A 15,121-nucleotide genomic window follows, 5' to 3' on the forward strand; every position below is an offset into this window, starting at 1 on the left:
AATTGGGGGTACTATTGTGTGGCCATGCCCATTCCTAGAGAGGCCACACCCCCTTTTTGCAAGGGGCGCATTTGGCGTGCAGGTGGTAAAGGGAGATGAGTTTCCCCACCTCTCTAGGACCACTTTAAACCTTGAAATATGTATTATAGTAAAACACACATTTATAATCAGTTGACAGCTATTCACAAAGATGTACCTGTACCGTACATTTTGACAGTACTGAGAAATCATGGAATTTCCCTCTTACAAATTTTGAGTGATGTCATATCAAATTGTCTAGATTGCTCTTAAGAATTAGAATAACCCTCAAGCTTTCAAATCTATTGGCTGCGGTCTTATTTTTAAATGAGGCAGATCTTGTGATTAAACCATAACTGTGGTTGGCATTGGAAATAAGTTGGCAGTTGCCTCTGACTATCCCCTTTTACACATTCCTCAGAACTATTCATCATATTCATCTTTGAATGATGCATAGTGTGTGTCTGACTTATGTGATGCTGAATTGTGGTAGACACTGCAAGAGAGTAATGATTCAGCTTTTGGCAGTGAATATAATGTATTTTTATCTACAATACACTAGCTAAATCTCTTTCAGTCCCATTGTTTAGTGTAACTGAGCACTGGTGTCTTCTGTGCACAGGCACAGAAGTATAGTGAGTGGGTGTAGAAGGGTGCTACAGGTATAATTAACTAATGGGGTGTTCCAGACTGATCTAGGCTTAATGGCACAAGGCCAGTACAGCTCAACAACTGGAAGACTTACATCCCCTTAGTCAGTCTCTTCTGCAAGTCTGAGACAGTTATACAGACTTTTTATCTGTGATCCCAAGCTGATTAGTGTTTCACACTATTAAATGTATTGGCATAGCAGCAAGACCTGGCTAAAGTTGGCAGAGAATCAGGGAACAGATCAGTACAATTATATTTTAGGAGCAGCAGCATACAGGGTGGCTGCCTGTGCTTTTCATTTTATTGACATTTCTCAGTTTTTGATCTCCGTTGCTCTTTGTTTTGGCTGTGCAGGTACCAGGGGGAAATGGATAGCATTGGGTTCTGTAGCTTTGCATGCTCTGCAAAGCCCCCTGGCTTAGTCAGCTGGATCACACTGAATTAGTCAAGTACTTCATTATCTCCCCTCTCTGCACATATTGCTCCAGGTAATAAAGAGAGGAGCCAGTGCCTTCTGCTGCTCTGTCTGTGAAGTTGTGTTGTTTTGACCAATTCTGCACAGTAGCATTGTGTGCTGGGAGGGCATCACTTTTCATCCATTGCCTGCAGTGATTCACAATATCCATTTAGTCACAGCAGTTAGCTAACCATGTTACTGCTGATAGCATATCATGGTTTTGGAGTCCTGGAGCCCATTGGAGGTCTGAGATTACTATTTGCAATGTGGATGAGCAGGGAAACAATGATTAGAAGACTGGCAAATTACAAATGCTTGCTTTACAGTGTATAAAATGTTCAGATCACACATGATTTTACTTGGATTATTTATCTGCAGCACAGAAATAACAGGTGAAAATGTTTATTATAATAGCATTTTTTTTTTTTATGTTGATCTACTGTATTATTATAGACTAGTATGTACAATGTAGTATGAAATTTTACAATGGAGAATTAAAATTTCATTTTTCGTTTCATTTAAAATTTCATTTTTTTAAAGGAAAATATGCTTATGTTTTATAGCAATTACACTTAATTGATAAATCATCAATATATTTTAAAGTGCTGTATGATTACAGACTTTTTATTCAGAAAGATCATTCCTTAGACCAGTTGATCTTAATTTGATCTACCACACATACATATACACAAATAAGCCAAAACCAGTTCATTCAGAAGCCTACCGGTATGTCATGGAGAAAGGGAACACAATCCATGGGAGAATATACTAACTACACATAGATATCATCTAGGGCAGTGGTTCTCAAACTCGGTCCTCAGGACCCCACACAGTGCATGTTTTGCAGGTAACCCAGCAAGTGCACAGGTGTATTAATTACTCACTGACACATTTTAAAAGGTCCACAGGTGGAGCTAATTATTTCACTTGTGATTCTGTGAGGAGACCTGCAAAACATGTACTGTGTGGGGTCCTGAGGACCGAGTTTGAGAACCTGTGATCTAGGGCATAGGTTCTCAAACTCGGTCCTCAGGACCCCACCAGTGCATGTTTTGCAGGTAACCCAGCAGGTGCACAGGTGTATTAATTACTCACTGACACATTTTAAAAGGTCCACAGGTGGAGCTAATTATTTCTTTGAGGAGACCTGCAAAACATGCACTGTGTGGGGTCCTGAGGACCGAGTTTGAGAACCCGTGATCTGGGGTATGAATGAAACCTAAAGTTCTGATGTCAGACAGCAACATATTTACCAACTATCTTGGAATTCCGTAATACTGAATTTGGGGGACTTCTCCTGACTCCCGGGAGGGTACATAACCACCCTGTACCCTGCTCATTTCTCAAGTGAACTGGGCGGGGTTTCGGCATGAAGACATGAAGTGCTGTGAAATGCATCATCATGGCCTTGACCTCCTCAATGAAATGGTGCAAATTGTACCATTGCGGGAAGTGGGGCCTCAATAATAGGATTTAAAAGCACTTCACCTTCGTCCCTCCCACCTTAATCTCTCCTTCCACCACATGTACCAGACAGTAAAAAAATAAGTAAATAGGTGGGTCTGGACTGCAACACTAACTACAGTACTATGGGCCTGATTCATTATGGATCACTATTGAGGCTGAGATAGTGATGTTCAAAGCCATAACTAGACTTTTTGGTGCCCTATGCCAGGGAGAGAATTGCCCCCCTCCATTTTTTTCAATAGGGATACGAGATTGATCACAGAGAGACCCAATGTTATGAATGCCCCTTCCCACAATATACACTGCTCAAAAAAATAAATGGAACACTAAAATAACACATCCTAGATCTGAATGAATGAAATATTCTTAATAAATACTTTGTTCTTTACATAGTTGAATGTGCTGACAACAAAATCACACAAAAATTATCAATGGAAATCAAATTTATTAACCCATGGAGGTCTGGATTTGGAGTCACCCTCAAAATTAAAGTGGAAAAACACACTACAGGCTGATCCAACTTTGATGTAATGTCCTTAAAACAAGTCAAAATGAGGCTCAGTAGTGAGTGTGGCCTCCACGTGCCTGGGCATGCTCCTGATGAGGTGGCGGATGGTCTCCTGAGGGATCTCCTCCCAGACCTGGACTAAAGCATCCGCCAACTTCTGGACAGTCTGTGGTGTTACGTGGCATTGGTGGATGGAGCGAGACATGATGTCCCAGATGTGCTCAATTGGATTCAGGTCTGGGGAATGGGCGGGCCAGTCCATAGCATCAATGCCTTCATCTTGCAGGAACTGCTGACACACTCCAGCCACATGAGGTCTAGCATTGTCTTGCATTAGGAGGAACCCAGGGCCTACCGCACCAACATATGGTCTCACAAGGGGTCTGAGGATCTCATCTCGGTACCTAATGGCAGTCAGGCTACCTCTGGTGAGCACATGGAGGTCTGTGCGGCCCCCCAAAGAAATGCCACCCCACACCATTACTGACCCACTGCCAAACCGGTCATGCTAGAGGATGTTGCAGGCAGCAGAACGTTCTCCTTGGCATCTCCAGACTCTGTCACGTCTGTCACATGTGCTAAGTGAGAACCTGCTTTCATCTGTGAAGAGCACAGGGCGCCAGTGGCGACTTTGCCAATCTTGGTGTTCTCTGGCAAATGCCAAACTTCCTGCACGGTGTTGGGCTGTAAGCACAACCCCCACCTGTGGGCGTCGGGCCCTCATACCACCCTCATGGAGTCTGTTTCTGATCGTTTGAGTAGACACATGCACATTTGTAGCTTGCTTGAGGTCATTTTGCAGGGCTCTGGCAGTGCTCCTCCTGTTCCTCCTTGCACAAAGGCGAAGGTAGCGGTCTTGCTGCTGGGTTGTTGCCCTCCTATTGCCTCCTCCACGTCTCCTGATGTACTGGCCTGTCTCCTGGTAGCGCCTCCATGCTCTAGACTAGGGGTGGGCAAAATACGGCCCGCGGGCCGGATGCGGCCCGCAAACCGATCCTGTTCGGCCCACTGCCTCCCACCAGCGAGCAATGACAAGCGGCCCGAATGGCTGAGCTGTTTGTCATTGCTCTGAGCTGCAGTACCTCCAAGTTGCCGGCGGCGCCTCTCTCCCCTGCTGCTGCGTTGTAGCAGCCTCCTCCTCCTCCAGAGTCCCCAGTGACAACGGCTGGGTTCAGCCAAAAATGGGCGGAGCTACGTGTCGAGGAGGGGGCGGGGCTACACGGGACCTCAGGGGGCGGAGCTACACGGGCCAAGAGCCAGACTTGTACAGAATAGATCCATCCTTCCTGCCACTGCCAGCCAGCCAGATCAGTAAAGTTAATGGGAAAAGTGAGTGAGAGAAAGAAAGGGGTGTGTGTGTGTGATAGTGTGCGTATATTTGTGTGTGTGGGCAGTGGCGTCAGTCTGTTTTTAGGTTTGGGGGAGAGATCTTTAGCTCTCGCTGTACCAACCCCTCCCGTGTTCTGTCACCATGTCACCCCCGTGTTCTGTCACGTATAACCCCCCCCATGTTCTGTCACTGTCACCCCCCCCCGCCCCGTGTTCTGTCACCGTGTCACACCCCCCATGTTCTGTCACTGTCACCCCCCTGTGTTCTGTCACTGTGTCACACCCCCTGTGTTCTGTCACCGTGTCACCCCCACCGTGTTCTGTTATCGTGTCACACCCACCGTGTTCTGTCACTGTGTCACACCCCCCGTGTTCTGTCACCGTGTCACACCCCCGTATTCTGTCACCGTGTCACACCCCCGTGTTCTGTCACCGTGTCACCCCCCCGTGTTCTGTCACCGTGTCACCCCCCCTGTGTTCTGTCACCGTGTCACCCCCACCGTGTTCTGTCACTGTGTCACACACCCCGTGTTCTGTCACCGTGTCACCCCCACCGTGTTCTGTCACCGTGTCACCCCCCCCATGTTCTGTCACTGTCACCCCCCCGTGTTCTGTCACTGTGTCACACACCCCGTGTTCTGTCACCGTTATACCCCCACCGTGTTCTGTCACCGTGTCACCCCCACCGTGTTCTGTCACCGTGTCACCCCCACCGTGTTCTGTCACCGTGTCACACCCCTCGTGTTCTGTCACCGTGTCACCCCCACCGTGTTCTGTCACCGTGTCACCCCCACCGTGTTCTGTCACCGTGTCACACCCCTGTGTTCTGTCACCGTGTCACACCCCCGTGTTCTGTCACCGTGTCACACCCCCCGTGTTCTGTCACCGTGTCACCCCCCCCGTGTTCTGTCACCCCCACCATGTTCTGTCTCGGTGTCACACACCCCGTGTTCTGTCACCGTGTCACCCCCACCGTGTTCTGTCACCGTGTCACACACCCCGTGTTTTGTCACTGTCACCCCCCCTCCCCGTGTTCTGTCACTGTGTCACACCTTTCCCCAGGGGCCATAATACACTGGATAATTTGCTTGCTGCACAATAATTATCCTAAATAAAATGTTAATGTGTAAAAGGGGGCTCTACCTGCTGTAATGTGTAAAAGGGGCTCTACCTTCCATACTGTGTAAAAGGGGCTCTATCTGGTGTAATGTGTGTAAGTGGCCCTGTGTGGCGCAATTTGAATAATGGAGACCATTGTGCAGCCTAATATGAATCTGTATTATTTTTTGCCCACACCCCTTCCACATGAAGCACGTCCCTATATTTTTGGCAAGTGGGGGGAGCTGCTATTTTGTATGTGGCTCTCGGATACTGACAGGAAATGTCAAGTGGCCCCTTAGCTGAAATAATTGCCCACCCATGCTCTAGACACTACGCTGACAGACACAGCAAACCTTCTTGCCACAGCTCGCATTGATGTGCCATCCTGGATGAGCTGCACTACCTGAGCCACTTGTGTGGGTTGTAGGGAGGTCATACAGGCACGTGGAGGCCACACACACTACTGAGCCTCATTTTGACTTGTTTTAAGGACATTACATCAAAGTTGGATCAGCCTGTAGTGTGTTTTACCACTTTCATTTTGAGGGTGACTCCAAATCCAGACCTCCATGGGTTAATAAATTTGATTTCCATTGATAATTTTTGTGTGATTTTGTTGTCAGCACATTCAACTATGTAAAGAACAAAGTATTTAATAAGAATATTTCATTCATTCAGATCTAGGATGTGTTATTTTAGTGTTCCCTTCATTTTTTTGAGCAGTGTATGTATATATATATATATATATATATATATATATATACTTCCTCCCTACTCTTGTCATGGTGGCAGTGAGTCAGTCTGTTTTCAGTTCTGTGGCAAAGCTGCTAATCTCCTTATGTGTGGCATCTTCTTATACAGTAAGGATGCATATTTCTTTGTGTAAATGCTGTGTATTATTGTCTGTGATATTAGACATTTTCAGCTAAATGTAATAGCCTCCGTGTTCTGGAGGTGTGGGAATTTTGTGCTAGTCTGCCAATATTTTAAAAGCAGTAATAATGTACAATCAAATATAGGGAGTAACCCGTGGTGCTAAAAGCGGTGACAAGTAAAACATGGAGAAATAACAACCTTAAGGCAGTAAGAAGGTTCAGATATTGGCATGAATCCAGACTTCTGATGTGTAGTCCTCACTCCTTATTATTAGATCCTTTTTCTTAGTGCAAGTATCCACTTCAGCACAATGTAAACTCAAAGGAAAAGGACAAAGTGCAACACCATCAGAAAATGAAAACACACTTTAATATCTCATTACACTCACATTTAGAAAGTGCAATAGCGCTAATAATAGCATAGTGAATCTCTCCTGTCAACCTCTGTCTCCCAATCACTAATTGACTGCCCAGTCACCAAGTGCCACTCTCTATCTCTCCGCATCACCCTCTGCATCTCCCCATTACCCTCTGCCTCTCCATCCCTGTCACTCTCTACATCTCCACCACCCACTGTCTCTCCCTGTATGCGTCTCCCCTGCCACCTGCTGCCTCTCCCTGCTACCCACTGCTTCTCCCTGTCATACTCTACCTCTCTGACACCCACTGACTCTCCAGTCACCACCTTCAACACTCTGTCTCTCCGTGACACCCATTGCTTCTTCAGTCACCCATCTACCTCTCCCTGTCACCCACTGCCTCTCCCTGTCACTCTTTCCCTCCCAGCCTCCTCTACCTGTAATCCAGTGACTCTTCAGCCACCACCTGCCTCTCCATCACTCATGGCCTCCGTCACTGCCACCCACATCCTCTGCTGCTGTCACCCACTGCTTCTCGACAGTCACCCCCTGTCTCTCCTCTTAAAGTGGAGGAGGTTGGGACCCAGAGCATATTTTTGCACCTGGGCCCACCACTCTCAAATTCCACCACTGACTTCCACCTATGTCACTGTTGGGGCGTGGCTACATCAGTTGCCATTGGCAGCGCAATTGCTAACAGAAGTGGCCTTGCAGGTACAGTAGAAGCATTAGAAGTGCTGCCAGGCCACATGCTTTAAGTATTATTATGTAGAATGCATTAGTTATTTATAGAGATGAGCGGGTTCGGTTCTCAGAGAACTGAACCATACCGAACTTCACCATTCGAGTCCGGTTACGAGCCAGGCTCGGGTTTTCCCACCTGACTCGGAAACCAGAACGAGGCAAAACGTCATCATCCCGCTGTCAGATTCTCTAAGGGGTTTGGATTCCATGTAAGGAGCCACGCGTCCCCGCCATTTTCACTCTGGCATTGGAGAGTGTAGAGAGAGGATGTGTCTCCATTCTCTCAGTGTCCTCAGTGTCCGTGTCTTTTGCGGAATCTGTCCAGTCACAGTGCTTGTGTCCTCTGCTACCATATGTCCAGTGGTGCTGTGTTGTGCTGCATCAGTTCAGTGGTGGTGTGTTGTGCTGCATCAGTCACAGTGGTGGTGTCCTCTGCTGCCATATGTCCAGTGCTGCTGTATAATAAGTCCCTTACAGTGTTGCTGTGTTGTCCTGCATCAGACCAGTGGTAGTGTCCTGGGTATCAGTCAGTCCAATGACCATTCACAGTGGTGGTGTCATCTGCTGCCATATGCCCAGTGCTGCTGTATAATTAATTATCTTTGCTGTCCTGCATCAGACCAGTGTTAGTGTCCTGTGCATCAGTCAGTCCATTGACCATTCACAGTGGTGGTGTCCTCTGCTGATATATGTCCAGTGCTGCTGTATAATAAGTCCCTTACAGTGTTGCTGTGTTGTCCTGCATCAGACCAGTGGTAGTGTCCTGGGCATCAGTCAGTCCGGTGACCATTCACAGTGGTGGTGTCATCTGCTGCCATATGCCCAGTGCTGCTGTATAATTATCTTTGTTGTCCTGCATCAGACCAGTGCTAATGTCCTGTGCATAAGCCATCATCATTCCAGTGAACAGGCAGTCACAGTGGTATACGCTGCTGCTATATGTCCACTGCTGCCGTATAATAATAATAATAATAATAATAATAACAACAAGTCCCTTACAGTGTTGCTGTGTTGTCCTACAGCAGACCATTGGTAGTGTCCTGTGTATCAGCCATCAGTCATTCCTGTGCTGCATATTGTGTTGTATAACTCCAGAAAAATAATGGAGAACAAAAATTTGGAGGATAAAATAGGGAAAGATCAAGAACCACTTCCTCCTAGTGCTGAAGCTGCTGCCACTAGCCATGACATAGACGATGAAATGCCATCGTCGTCTGCCAAGGCCGATGCCCAATGTGACAGTAGAGGGCGTGTAAAGTCCAAAAAGCCAAAGTTCAGTAAAAAGACACAAAAAAAGAAATTTAAATCGTCTGAGGAGAAACGTAAACTTGCCAATATGCCATTGACGACACGGAGTGGCAAGGAATGGCTGAGGCCCTGGCCTATGTCCATGGCTAGTGGTTTAGCTTCACATGACGATGGAAGCCCTCATAACTGAGGCCTTGACACTTATGTTGGTGTTAGACGTGCGTCCGGTATCCGCCATTAGTGCAGTGGGATTTAGACAATTGATGGAGGTATTGTGTCCCCGGTACCAAATCCCATCTAGATTCCACTTCACTAGGCAGGCGATACCGAGATTTTGCCATTTAATTCCAGTGATGTGAACATATAATTCCAATGATTTTGCCATTTAATTCCAGTGATTTTGCCATTTAATTCCAGTCATTTGGATTTATAATTCCAGTGATTTGGACGTATAATTCCAGTGATTTGGAAGTATAATTCCAGTGATTTGGACGTATAATTCCAGTGATTTTGCAGTATAAATCCAGTGATTTTGCCATTTAAATCCAGTGATTTGGACGTTTAATTCCAGTGATTTGGACGTATAATTTCGGTGATTTGGACGTATAATTCCAGTGATTTTTACATTTAATTCCAGTGATTTGGACGTATAATTCCAGTGATTTTGCCATTTAATTCCAGTGATTTTGCCATTTAATTCCAGTGATTTGGATGTATAATTACAGTGATTTTGCAGTATAATTACAGTAATTTTGCCTTTTAATTCCAGTGATTTGGACGTATAAATTCCAGTGATTTTGCCATTTAATTCCAGTGATTTAGCCATTTAATTCCAGTGATTTGGAAGTATAATTCCAGTTATTTGGACGTATAATTCCAGTTGGAATTGTTTGTGTCGCTTGGCTTAGTCATACAGCTACCTCATTCCACCTCTTCGACATCTTTGCATGAGGTGCTGTTTGGGGCCTAATTTTTGAAAAGTGCCATCCTGTCTGACACTGCAGTATAAGTCCAGGGGTACTGCTGTATTAGTACTGGGGTACTGCCGTATAAGTGCACCAATTGCAGAATTTAAAAAAAATGACAGGGGCATGCTGGAGATGCTGTAAGTGGACCGAACAATTGCGGCCCACTCTCGACATTCAGCCGCTGCGTGACACTACTAGATGGGCCAGGTGGTTGTGTCGCTTAGCTTAGTTATACAGCAACCTCGGTGCACCTTTTTTTCTTATTTGCATCATGTGCTGTTTGGGGACAATTTTTTTAAAGTGCCATCTTGTCTGACACTTCCGTATATGTCCAGTGGTACTGCCATTTAATTCCAGTGATTTGGACATATAATTCCAGTTATTTGGACGTATAATTCCAGTGATTTTTCAGTATTATTACAGTGATTTTGCAGAATAATTCCAGTGATTTTTCCACTTAATTCCAGTGATTTGGACGTATAATTCCAGTGATTTGGCCGCATAATTCCAGTAATTTTGCAATTTAATTCCAATGATTTGGACGTATAATTCCAGTGATTTGGACATATAATTCCAGTGATTTTGCCATTTAATTCCAGTGACCCTGCCGTATAAATCCAGTGATCCTGCCGTATAATTACAGTGGTACTGGCATATAAATCCAGACCAGTGATACTGCCGTATATATATATATATATATATATATATATATATATATATATATCCTGTTGCAAAGCCAATTACTGAGGCCATAACAACTATGCTGGTGTTAGACATGCATCTGGTATCCACCATTAGTGCAGTGGGACTGCAGTGCCAACCATAGATAGGCCAGGTGTTTGTGCCGCAAACTTGTGTCACTTAGTTTAGTCATACAGCTACCTCATTGCCCTCTTTTACTTCTTGGCATGATGTGCTGTTTGGGGACTATTTTTTTAAAGTGCCATCCTGTCTGACACTTCCGTATATGTACAGTGGTACTGTCATTTAATTCCAGTGATTTGGATGTATAATTCCAGTGATTCTGCAATATAATTCCAGTGATTTTTCAATATAATTCCAGTGATTTTGCCATTTAATTCCAGTGATTTTGCAATTTAATTCCAGTGATTTGGACATATAATTCTAGTGATTTGGACGTATAATTCTAGTGATTTGGAAGTATAATTACAGTGATTTGGATGTACAATTCCAGTGATTTTGCAGTATAATTACAGTGATTTTGCCATTTAATTCCAGTGATTTGGACGTATAATTTGAATAATTTGGACGTATAATTCCAGTGGGAATTGTTTGTGTCGCTTGGCTTAGTCATACAGCTACCTCATTGCACCTCTTCTACATCTTTGCATGAGGTGCTTTATTTATATATCTGCCCTCCTGTCTGACACTGCAGTGCCACTCCTAGATAGGCCAGGTGTTTGTGTTGTCCACTTGTGTCGCTTAGCTTAGTCATCCAGCAACCTCGGTGCAACCTGTTTGCGTAAAAACAATATTGTGAGGTGTTCAGAATAGACTAGAAATGAGTGGAAATGAATGATATTGAGGTTAATAATACCGTAGGAGCAAAATTACTCCCAAATTCTGTGATTTTAGCTGTTTTTATGTTTGTTTAAAAAATCATCCAGATCCAAAACCAAAACACTATAGGGTATTTTTGGCAAAACCAAGCCAAAACCAAAACACGAACACAAAAAGTGCCAGCCACACATCTCTACTAGAGATGAGCGGGTTTGGTTCTCAGAGAACCGAACCCTACCGGACTTTGCCTTCCGAGTCCGGATCCGAGCGGCAAAACGTCATCATCCCGCTGTCGGATTCTCGTGGGATTTGGATTCCATATAAGGAGCTGCGCGTTGCGGCCATTTTCACTACAGTCTCGGAGAGTGTATAGAGAGGACGTGTCCTCAGTGTTAAGTGTTCAGTGTCTGTGTGTTGGGGTGGGAAAGTGGGGTGGCAAGTGTTGTCCAGTCCAGTGTAGTCACTCAGTGTATTGTGCTGCATCAGTCCAGGCAGTTACAGTGTTGGTGTTCTCTGCTGCCATATATCCAGTGTAGCTGTATAAGTGGTGCTGTGTTGTGCAGACCAGTCCAGTGTAGCCAGTGTATTGTGCTGCATCAGTCCAGGCAGTTACAGTGTTGGTGTTCTCTGCTGCAATATATCCAGTGTAGCTGTATAAAGTGGTGCTGTTTTGTGCAGACCAGAGGTAGTGTCCTGTGTCATCAGTAATTCCAGTGACGATATACGCTGCTGCTATATAGCCACTGCTGCAGTATAATAATTATAACAACAACAACAACGTGTTGTGCTGCATCAGACCAGTGGTGGTGTCCTGTGTCATCAGTAATTCCAGTGATGATATACGCTGCTGCTATATGTCCACTGCTGCAGCATAATAATTATAACAACAACAACGTGTTGTGCTGCATCAGACCAGTCGTAGTGTCCTGTGTCATCAGTAATTCCAGTCATTCCTGTGACGCATATTGTCTTATATAACTCCCAAAAAATAATGGAGAACAAAAATTTTGAGAAGAAAATAGGGAAAGATCAAGAAGAACCACTTCCTCCTAGTGCTGAAGCTGCAGCCACTAGCCATGACATAGATGATGAAATGCCATCAACGTCGTCTGCCAAAGCCGATGTCCAATGTGATAGTAGAGGGCGTGTAAAATCCAAAAAGCCAAAGTTCAGTAAGAAGAACCAAAAAAATATATATTTAAATCGTCTGAGGAGAAATGTAAACTTGCCAAAATGCCATTTACAACACGGAGTGGCAAGGAATGGCTGAGGCCCTGGCCTATGTTCATGGCTAGTGGTTCAGCTTCATATGACGATGGAAGCCCTCATCCTCCCGCTAGAAAAATTAAAAGAGTTAAGCTGTAAAGAGCACAGAAAAGAACTGTGTGTTCTGAGATGGTATCACAAATCCCCAAGTCCAAGTGTGACGACGATTGCAATGCCTGACCTTCCCAACACTGGACGGGAAGAGATGGCTCCTTCCACCATTTGCACACTCCCTGCAAGTGCTGGAAGGAGCACCCACAGTCGAGTTCCTGATATTCAAATTGAAGATGTCACTGTTGAAGTACTCTAGGATAATGATATGGGTGTTGCTGGCGCTGAGGAGGAAGTTGACGATGAGGATTCTGATGGTGATGTGGTTTGTTTAAGTCAGGCACCGGGGGAGACACCTGTTGTCCTTGGGACAAAGAAGCCCATTGTGATGCCTGGGCAAACTACCAAAAAAGCCACCTCTTCGGTGTGGAATTATTTCTCCACAAATCCGGACAACAGGTGTCAAGCCATCTGTTGCCTCTGTCAATCTGTAATAAGTAGGGGTAAGGATGTTAACCACCTAGGAACAGCCTTCCTTACACGTCACCTGCTGCGCATTCATCAGAAGTCACTGTCAAGTTCAGAAACTTTGGGTAAGAGCATAAGCAGTCCACTGACACCTAAATCCCTTCTTCCTCCTGTACCCAAGCTCCTGCAAGCCACACCACCAACTCCCTCAACGTCAACTTCCCTCTCAGTCAGGAACGTCCGTAGTCCTGCAGGCCATGTCACTGTCAAGACTGAGGAGTCCTCTCCTAACCGGGATTCCTCAGTAGGATCCTTGAAAAAGTTGTGTGAACACAACGAAACACGTTGGTGTGAGCTGCCTCTTTGTTTTTACTCCCTGGACATACAACCGGAGATTTGAAGACCTGGACCAAGTCCCCGCCACTGAATGCTTTGGACCCTTGCTGGAGGATATTTTCCAAACTGAGGACATTGTTTCTTCACTACTTTATCAAGGAACTGCAACACTGCGGAGTGCTGAGACGCTTAATAATCCTTGGACATATCCATGGTAATTATCATTTATGCTTGACCAACATTTGGGTCCATCTTGGACTAAGAAGGGGACTATATCATAGGAACAGGTCTTATCCTCTCCTTTATTCTCACAAAAATTGTGATTGGCAGTAATATAACTTGCACCCATTCAGGGTTTTTTATTCCACTTATTCATTTTTTTATTGTTATTTTATTTTTATTTTTTTAAATAAACGGGTATCATATTGACCTACTCATCTCATCTTTGACCATATAGCGCTAAAAATTAACGTGTGTTATTACTCATGTATGAGGTCTGACCAACCTTAGCTGCTGTGTTGAACCTCCCCGAGCAGCGCTTGGAGAGAATTACCTCTGGGTAACTTTCCTTGAGTGTTATGCCTGCTGTTGCTGCCGCTGCTGTTGTTGCTGCTGGGAGTCGATCGTCATCCCAGAGGGGAAGTCTGAAGACCACTTGTACTACTTCCAGTAAGCACTTGACTGTCGCACAGTCCTTTGTGAGGAAGATGAAATATGACAGCAGTCATCCTTTTGCAAACCGGATAACTGAGGCCTTGACAGCTATGTTTGTGTTAGAGGTGCATACGGTATCAACCATTAGTACAGTGTCACTTTGATGAAGATAGTGTGTCTCCGGTATCAAATCCCATCTAGGTTCCACTTCTCTAGGCAGGCGATACCGAGAATGTACACAGACGTCAGAAAAAGACTCACCAGTATCCTACAAAATGCGGTTGTATCCAGTGTCCACTTAACCACGCACATGTGGATAAGTGGAACAGGGCAGACTAAGGACTATATGACTGAAACAGCCCACTGGGTAGATGTATGGCCTCCTGCAGCAGCACCAGTAGCAGCATCTTGCAAACGCCAATTCGTTCCTAGGCAGGCTACACTATGTATCACCGCTTTCCATAAGAGGCACACAGCTGACAACCTCTTACGGAAACTGAGGAAAATCATCGCAGAATGGCTTACCCCAATTGGACTCTCCTGGGGATTTGTGATATCGGACAACGCCACCAATATTGTGCGTGCATTACATCTGGGCAAATTCCAGCATGTCCCATGTTTTGCACATACAATTATTTGGTGGTGCAGAAATTTTTGAAAAATGAGAGGGGTGTGCAGGAGATGCTGTCGGTGGCCCAAAAAATTGCGGGCCACTTTTGGCATTCTGCCACTGCATGCCGAAGACTGGAGCACCAGCAAACACTCCTGAACCTGCCCCGCCATCAACTGATGCAAGAGGTGGTAACGAGGTGGAATTCAACACTCTATATGCTTCATAGGATGGAGGAGCAGCAAAAGACCATTCAAGCCTACACATCAACCTACGATATACGCAAAGGAGAGGTAATGCACCTGACTCAAGTGCAGTGGGCTTGTGCAAGGTTCTCCAACCCTTCAAACTTGCCACACGTGAAGTCAGTTCAGACACTGCCAGCTTGAGTCAGGTCATTCCCATCATGAGGCTTTTGCAGAAGCAGCTGGAGAAATTGAAGGAGGAGCTAAGACGGAGCGATTCCGCAAAGTATGTGGGACTTGTGGAT

Source organism: Pseudophryne corroboree, chromosome 5, assembly GCF_028390025.1.
Source record: "Pseudophryne corroboree isolate aPseCor3 chromosome 5, aPseCor3.hap2, whole genome shotgun sequence".
NCBI lineage: Eukaryota > Metazoa > Chordata > Amphibia > Anura > Myobatrachidae > Pseudophryne > Pseudophryne corroboree.